This window comes from Ictidomys tridecemlineatus, chromosome 11 (genome assembly GCF_052094955.1).
Source record: "Ictidomys tridecemlineatus isolate mIctTri1 chromosome 11, mIctTri1.hap1, whole genome shotgun sequence".
NCBI classification, from domain to species: Eukaryota; Metazoa; Chordata; class Mammalia; order Rodentia; family Sciuridae; genus Ictidomys; species Ictidomys tridecemlineatus.
In genome coordinates this window covers 26644456-26652137 of record NC_135487.1, presented here as the reverse complement: position 1 = coordinate 26652137, position 7682 = coordinate 26644456, and positions in this window count along the sequence as shown.

The following is a 7682-nucleotide window of genomic DNA, read 5'->3' as shown; positions in this document are numbered from 1 at the left end:
TCTGGGTTCTCCAAGACCCTGTTAGGGGATCTGCAATTTCTTATAACACTAAGATACGATGTGTCTTCTCTGCTCTCCATGTTCAGAGTTTTCAATTACCTTGCGGTAAGTGTGCATGATGTCACCACTCTGACAGCTAAAGGGATGTGTGATTGTGTGTTATAGTGTTTTCCAATTTTTTGGCAAATAGTAACGTGTCTAACCCACATCAACACAGACTGTTTGGAGTCCTCTGTTTTTAAGAGAGTGTCACCAAGTCCTGAGAACAAAAGGTTGGGGAATCGCTGATCCATCAGGGGAGCTTTCCAGAAGGTCTCAAGGTGGGAACTAGCTTAGTGTGTTTGGGAAAGAGCAGGAAGGCGGGGACTGGAGCCAAGAGAGAAAGGGTGCAGAGGCAGACAAGGTTGGGGGCAGAGACAGGCATGCAGGGACCCAGAGGAGGACCAGCTTGCAGCTGAGGAAGAATTGTGTCCTACTGGAGAGAAGTAAATAAGCAAAGGGAACAGGTGACTTTAGAGGAGATGGGTGCTACAAAGAACACGGAGGTAGAAATGGGATAGAAGGACGTGTGGAGCGGGTGAGAAGGCAGAGAGGCCCTTATCTCACCCTTTCCAGGTGTGAGGTAGGAGACTGAACCAGGAGAGATGGAAGGAGGCCAACGCTATTTGGAAGGTTGGAGAGCAGGACCTGGAGATGCACTGCATGTCAGGAGAGGCCAGGAGGTGGTTCCTGGTTGCTAGGTAGGGTTGTGGTTTTAAGGTGGATGGGAAGAGACCAAGTATGTCTGGGGTAGGGACTTCCAGCTTCTGGATAGACAGATGTGGAGGTCGCTAGATAAGTGAGTGCTAGGATGAGAACTTGCGCCTAGGGAAGAAAAGGCATCTGCGACCTTTCCTGGGGGAGCCTGACTTGTGTCATGTGTCCTGAGAACATGGGGAGAGGGTCCCCAGGGGCACTGGGAGGTAGTGGGGGAGCCAAAGAAGGAGAGAGTTTCAGGAAGGAGGGGAGGATCTGGGATGACAGGAGTGCCCAGGGGGTCACGCAGCCTCTGAAGCTTCCCGAGGGTAGGAGCGGAAGCCAGTTTGCGAAGGGCTGAGGGGTGAGGAGCCGAGGCTGTGGGAGTGGTGAGTGTCAGACGCTGTTCAAGAGGGAAAGAGAGAAGCGACTCCGAAGCAGATGCCGAAGGGCATTTTGGGATGGAGACCCGGAACCTCCCCTGTAGCCTGAGGGGTAGGAGACAGCAGGTACGAGAAGCCGTGGTTGGTGGCACAGAGTTGCAGAGCCCAGGGAGATCCTGGCTCAGGACCAGGAGAGGGACAAGGAGCACAGCGACAGTGAGTTTGAGGGATAGGAGCACGGGCTGGGTGGCAGGGAGGAGGCAAAGTCACTTGCTCAGGGGGACCAGCAAGGCACCAGGAAAGGTCACCAGGGCTGCCGGACAACAAAGCTGCCGGGCTCACCGGCAAGCCTGAGCTCGGGAGTCTGCGTCCCCTCTGTGACCTGGGGGACTCAGACTTTCAGCAGCGATTCCCCTCAAAGCGCCCCTCCTTGCCTTCCTCAAGTGTTCCCACAATAGCAGGGAAAGGACAGGAGAAGGGTGGGAACGGACATCGTGGCTTGATGGAGGGAAACATGCTGAGGGCAAAGCCACCGGGACACGTCCAGCCTGACCCCTGGGCAGCCACGCCTGACAGACCTCCTCCCCCTCGCCACGTGGGTTCCTCTCTCCCACCGTCCACCCGGGCTCGTGAGCCTTGATTCCTCCTGATTGTTTGCCACCCCATGCCCCAAGCATATCTGTCCCCAAGAGGGTGGTATTCTCCGCACCTCTCCTGAGTCTGCCCTCTCCCTCCTCTCCCACCGCCTGGCCAACTGCTGACTTGCGCCTCGGTCTCTCCCCTTCCCAGCCCACCCTTTGCCAAGAGAATCAACCTAACCCAGGAGTCCATCCATGCTGTCCTCTCTCCCCTGAAGCTTCCCAAATCCCCAGAGTCTGCAGGAAGTCCTCAGCATGGTGCTCAAGGACCCTCAGGAGCCCGACACCTCCCCTTCACCTTCCAGCTCTCCTGGAATCTCTTTGCCATGCCATGGGGGTCTCCTCCTTCTGTTCCCAAGGAGGGTCTATTCACCTGTAGTGGCTCAATTTCAACGTCACCTCCTCCATGAAGTTTTCCTTGACTACCCAGGCCAAGCCGTGTCCCTCGTCTGAGTCCCTGTAGTTCCATGGACACCAGGATGACAGTTCTATCCCGTTTGGGGACAGCTGGCCATCTCCTTTCCCCGGCCTGTTCACTCCTCCAGCACAGGGGTCAGGTTTCTCTGTGTGTCCCAGCCAGGAACAGGGTTTGGGTCCTCGTGGATGCTGAAATGAATGAGTGAAATGATTTATTAATATTCTCACAGGCCCTGTGTCTTGTTGTAGCTGTCTCCTTAAATTAAAAAAAAAATGTGATCTGTTTTTATACAATCCAAAAACTGAATAAGGATTTAAGGCCCAGGGAAGGGGGCTTTTCAGTGCTCGTGGACAAGGCCCTGGCCCCTCTGGAGTGTGCAGAGGACCGCTGGCAGCTTGCTTCCTGGGCACCCCTGTGGAAGTCCTCCTTGAGGCCTTTAGGCAGGACCCTGCAGTTGGGCCTCTGGACAAACCAGGACCAAGAAACAATGACGCCCAGGAGGCCCGAGAGAGGCAGCAATCACTCCGCAGCCCAGCCTGGCACAAATCTGCCCTGCCCCGAGGCAGGGGCTGCACGGAATGAACCCAGCTCCGAGAGGCCCTGGCTCCCCAAGCCTTCGTGACAGCCCAGAGAGTGGCCGTGGTTGTGCACAGTCACATCTGCAGGTAATTTCTTCATCCATCTGCATTGAAATGGAACCCATTCAATTCATTAGAACAACACCCTCTGTCCCAGTGCCATCTCTCAGGCAGGAGGGGCCGCTGGTCCCCTGGAGAGCTCGTTGCTCAGCCTCTGCCTCGGAACTGCCTGTCTCCTAGAGGCTCTAACAGCGTTAGGATTGACCATGAGGTCAGCGAGCATGCTTGTTACAGGGGCCTGGCCTGCAGCCCCCTGGGTGCGTGCGCAAGGAGCTCCCAGGCCGTGCTGCCTGACATTTGCAATCATTTAATGGGAATAAGTTCCATCTTTGAGCTCTGCTCAGCCTTTCATAACAACAGCCAAACTGTCCACCCTGGACAGGACATAAATCCTGTTGGCAAGTCATCGGGCCAGCTCTCCTCCTGCAGCTGCTTCCTTCCCGGACTTTGCCTGGGTACAGCTGTTTGCACCCAATTCGGGAAAGGTCCCCAGGAACTGATGGGGTGCCGGGGAGAAAGAGCGCATTACTAAAAGTCAGATTCCAGTAGCTTCCAGGCTGGGCAGGATCCTTAACCCTGAACTGCAGTTTTCCTCATGGTGGATGATTGGTACCTATTTCTCTTAGGGATTCTAAGAATTAAAGGCCCTGGCTATACTTGACACCCTCGGATACTCAGAGAGTGCTTCTTGGCATCCCCCTTGTACTAGCTGTGTGACCTTGGATGAGATACACAGTTTCTCTGTGCTTCGATTTCCTCATCTGTCAAAGGCCATCTCACGTGGCGGTTGAGCGGCCTAAGTGAAGCCACACGTGTCGTGATGAGAATAGAGTCTAGCCCATGGCCAGCGAGCATCTCAAGATGTTAGGCATCATCACTGTCACTCCTCTAGAATGTGCTGCGGGAGAAGGGCCTGGCGAGGACTTGCTGTGGGTGGCTTGGAGGGCCACCCTGGTCGGGTCCTTAGCCGAGGCAGATTGCAGTTTTGAAGGAGAAAGTGGCCAGTGGGAGGGGTGGGGTGGAGTCCTGACTTATCAAACATCTCGTTCCTTTAACAAATATTGACTGAGCTCCTACTGTGTGCTGAGCCCTGGGATAAACACGGAGACCTGACAGAGAGAGGTCCACCCGGGTTCCTGGGACCCGCTGATGGGATTTTTCTCTTCACTGGCCTATCCTTTTTTTCAAAAATCATTTTTGTAAGGAAAAAGCTCCCTGATGCCACCCCAGCTGAGCTTCTGGGTGTGCCTGGATGGGACACAGGGACTGGCTGACATTGTCCTGGGATCTAGTCACCACCTCCCCTGTCTCGGGGGAGCTGCCTTGGCCCCAGGAGGACTTCCCTGAGTCCCGTCCCCACGGGGGAGGCGCCCTGACCTTTCTTCCTATCCCTAACTAGCTTGAGGTTTCTGGTAACTTGTCTGTCATCAGGATGGACAGGCACTGGGTCCCCTGCTCCTCACTCGGTTCCAGAACCCAGTGGGATGCCCAGAACAAGGCAGAAGCTCCACAAACACTTCTTAAGGGAAGAAACACGGACTTTGGGCTGTGGCCAGGTTACGACTGGAGCCTTCAGAGGCGGCCTGACTCTGCCTTGTACCCCTGCTCGCGACTCCGCCATGCCTGGCCCCAGTAGACGGCCTCTGGAATGAACCTTTCTCCCTCTCCCCACAGTTGCTGTTCCCGTGTCTCAGCTGCTGCTCAGGAAATTCTTCCCCAGGTCTTCCTAAATCTCCACGAGTAGCCTAAGCTTGCTGCCCTAGAGCCAGCGTGGAGGCACCCAGGTGGCCTCCCTGGATGCCTTCCCTTGCTTCCCCAGGGGAAAGAGGACACAAGGGACCACAACAGGGGATCAAAGCGGGTTGGGGGTGGACTGGGAACGGAACTGATAAATGTCAAGCACATGTTCCCGAGGACACAGAATGTAGTTGTGGTAAACGGGACTTGGCAAAGCAGGTCTGCCTCTGAGCAGAATCTGTGTGCACGCGCGTGTGTGCGTGCGTGCATACCATACTAGGGATTGAACCCAGATTGCTTTACCACTGAACTATACTGTTCTTTTTATTTCATCACAGGGTTTTGCTAAATAGCCCAGACTGGCTTTGAATTTACAATCCTCCTGCCTCAGCCTCCTAAGTGGCTGGGATTACAGGGGTGGGCCACCAGGCCTGGCTTGATCTGAATCCTCCAAGCTCTGCGGCCACGGGCAGCCAGTGTCCCTCAGCATGGCAGCACTGGCTGGTGCAGGTGTGGGCATCGGGAATCCCAGGACACCCACCAGGTGGGGTGGAAGCAGCAGTCAGGGTAGGAGCCATCTTCCTAGGTAGGAGTCATCTTCCTAGGCTGGGCTGTGGTTGAGACAGGAAATTCTGGAAACTGGGCCAGGACCACGGGCCACTGGGCAGAACAGAGAGAAGGTACCTCCTGCTGGGTGATCCTGCAGGGAGAAAGGTCAACCTCAAAGGCAGGGGCCCCCAGCCTGAGTGCAGGTGGGTCACGACTGTCCCTCACCCTGGGTTCAGTACTGCCTCTTCCATGCACACTGCGTGCTGGGCTCAGAGAGATGACCCCAGAGGTCCCACGGGATGTCAGTCCAGGCCTTTAGTTCCATCTACCCACTCCCCAGAGAGCCGTTTCCGGTCCCTCTGGTTTTCCTGAAATGCTGGCTACTCCAGGGAGGGTGGTGGGACCAACTCTAGGCTAGGAGGCAGGTCGCTTTCCATTATGTTCCAGCTTTATGTGACCTGGAGCAAATCCCTTCTCCCTGACACCTGAGTTGTGTCACCTGCATAGGGTAAGGGACAGCAGAGATTTTTAAGGCTTTTTATTATCTTTTTAAAAAGAGCAGTAGGTATCCTGGTATTTTGGAGAGAAATCAGAGGTGGAAGGTCAGTGTGTAAGTCAGGTAAGAGCAGAGCCACTCTGGTTGGAGGGAGAGGCCTGGGGTCCCTCCTGCTCAGCCTCCCCCCTGCCTCCAAGCACCTCCCTTATATCCATCGCCTGAAGCCACTGGCTGCATGACCTCTGAGGGACTTCTTGCCCTCAAGCTCAATAGGGGCTCCCAGATGATGGACTGGGAGGTCCAAGCGCAGCCCTATCATGGGGAAAGATGTCGGCTCATCCAATTGCACCGTGGGGGAGGGCAGGCCCTGGCACCTTGCCCAGGGAGAAATTTCCCATGTGGAATTAGCTACCCAGGGTTGGTCACAACCCCAGCTGAAGGAATAATAGAAACCCTCTCCCGTCTTAAGTTCTTGGGGACATGTTGCTTGGAGGTGGGAGCCCATGGTGGGCACTCCCAGGGGCTGGTGCCTTGGGTAGAGGGCAGAAGACAGGCGTGGAGGAGGCCCCAAGCTTGAAGGCCCCTACCTGGAAGCCATCTGAGTCCCCAGGCTGTGCCTTGCACACTCTGGCAGGGGGACAGATGTGGAGGGCACAGATCAGAAGCCCCTGGTTCCTGGTGTCTACTTAATTGATGTTAACAGCGGGCTGACCTCCCGCCTCCTCCGTGGCCCCACACTGGGCCTGCCCCAGATCCTCCCAGGCCTCCTTTGAAAAATAAATAAATACTTTCTCCATTATTCCATTAGCAGCTTCACAGGTTTTTCTGCCATTTGTCCCCAGCTCCAGTGAAAGTGGAAACACGTGTCTGCAAGATGCAAGAGCCTCTGTTTGTTTACCAGCTTTCCCAAGGCTGGGGCTAGACTCAAGTTGAGAGGTGTGCCTGCCCACCTGCAGCTGTCCTCTGGGGAGAGAAGGGCTCTGAACCAGCTTGGCTTCTCCCAGGTTCTGCCAACTGCAGCACCTACCACGGGGTCTACAGTCACTCACCAGCCAAAGAGCTGGGAGATGTGGCTTCTATGTGCTGTTTGTAGATCGGCTGTGTGTCTTCAGGCAAAGTTCTTTACCTCTCTGTGCCATAGATTCTTTTATAAATTTTAAAATGGAGATTACCGTTCCTTTCTTGAAAATGAGAGGATGGAAATGATTTGAGAGAATGACGAAGGGTCTTTGGTGGCACTGATGGTTTTGCCAGTAGGGGTGGGCTTGAGGATTGTTTCTCCTTTCTGGCCTTTGCTGTCTATCCATCCTTCTGTAAATCCACAGAAAGAAGTAGCCAGGCCTTTCCTCCTGCACTGTTCTCAAAGACTCAGAGAGGGGACTTTGGAAAATGGACTCTCTGGGTTGACTGTTCTCTTCTCTGGTGTCCAGCGCACGGACTATTGCTTCCTGAGGTGTCTAGGATGCCAGCTCCTTGGCTCCTCAGGGGGTGGAGCTGCCCAGCTGGTCTTGTCTGACCCCCCACCGTGCCCAGTGCAGGCTCTGGCACAGCAGAACCAGGCTGGAATCTGGGAAGGCCTTTGTCTCCCTGTTCCATCTCATGTCCTTCTTTCTTCCTCTGCCCGTGGCCCCAGGCAAGCAGGGCCCAGGCAAAGGCAAGTTCACCCCTCAGCCCAGGTGTGCAGGAGTGCGGGCTGTTTCCATGTTCCCACTGTGCCCCCAGGGACTTGTGTGGGCAGGGGGCAGCTCCAATAGTCTGAGCAGAGCCCGCCCGCTCTCAGGACCTGGCGGCAGTGTCTGTGAGGTCTCCCTGTGCCTTCCCTTCCCTTGAAGGAGGATTAAGTGCTAGCCCAGGCCACCTCTGAAGCCCTTGGTTCCTTGGCCCCACCTTGGTTCATGTCCTCTCTCTACCACCTGCTGCTGGTTTTACTTCTTCTCTTGTCTGTGAGGTTCTCCATATTACTGACCGAGATGACGTGCGCAATGCCGAGACTGAACCCAGGGCCTCATGCATGCTAGACCAGTGCTCTACCACTGAGCTGTACCCACAGTTTCCAATTTTCTCATCTTTAAAGTGCAAATAACAAGT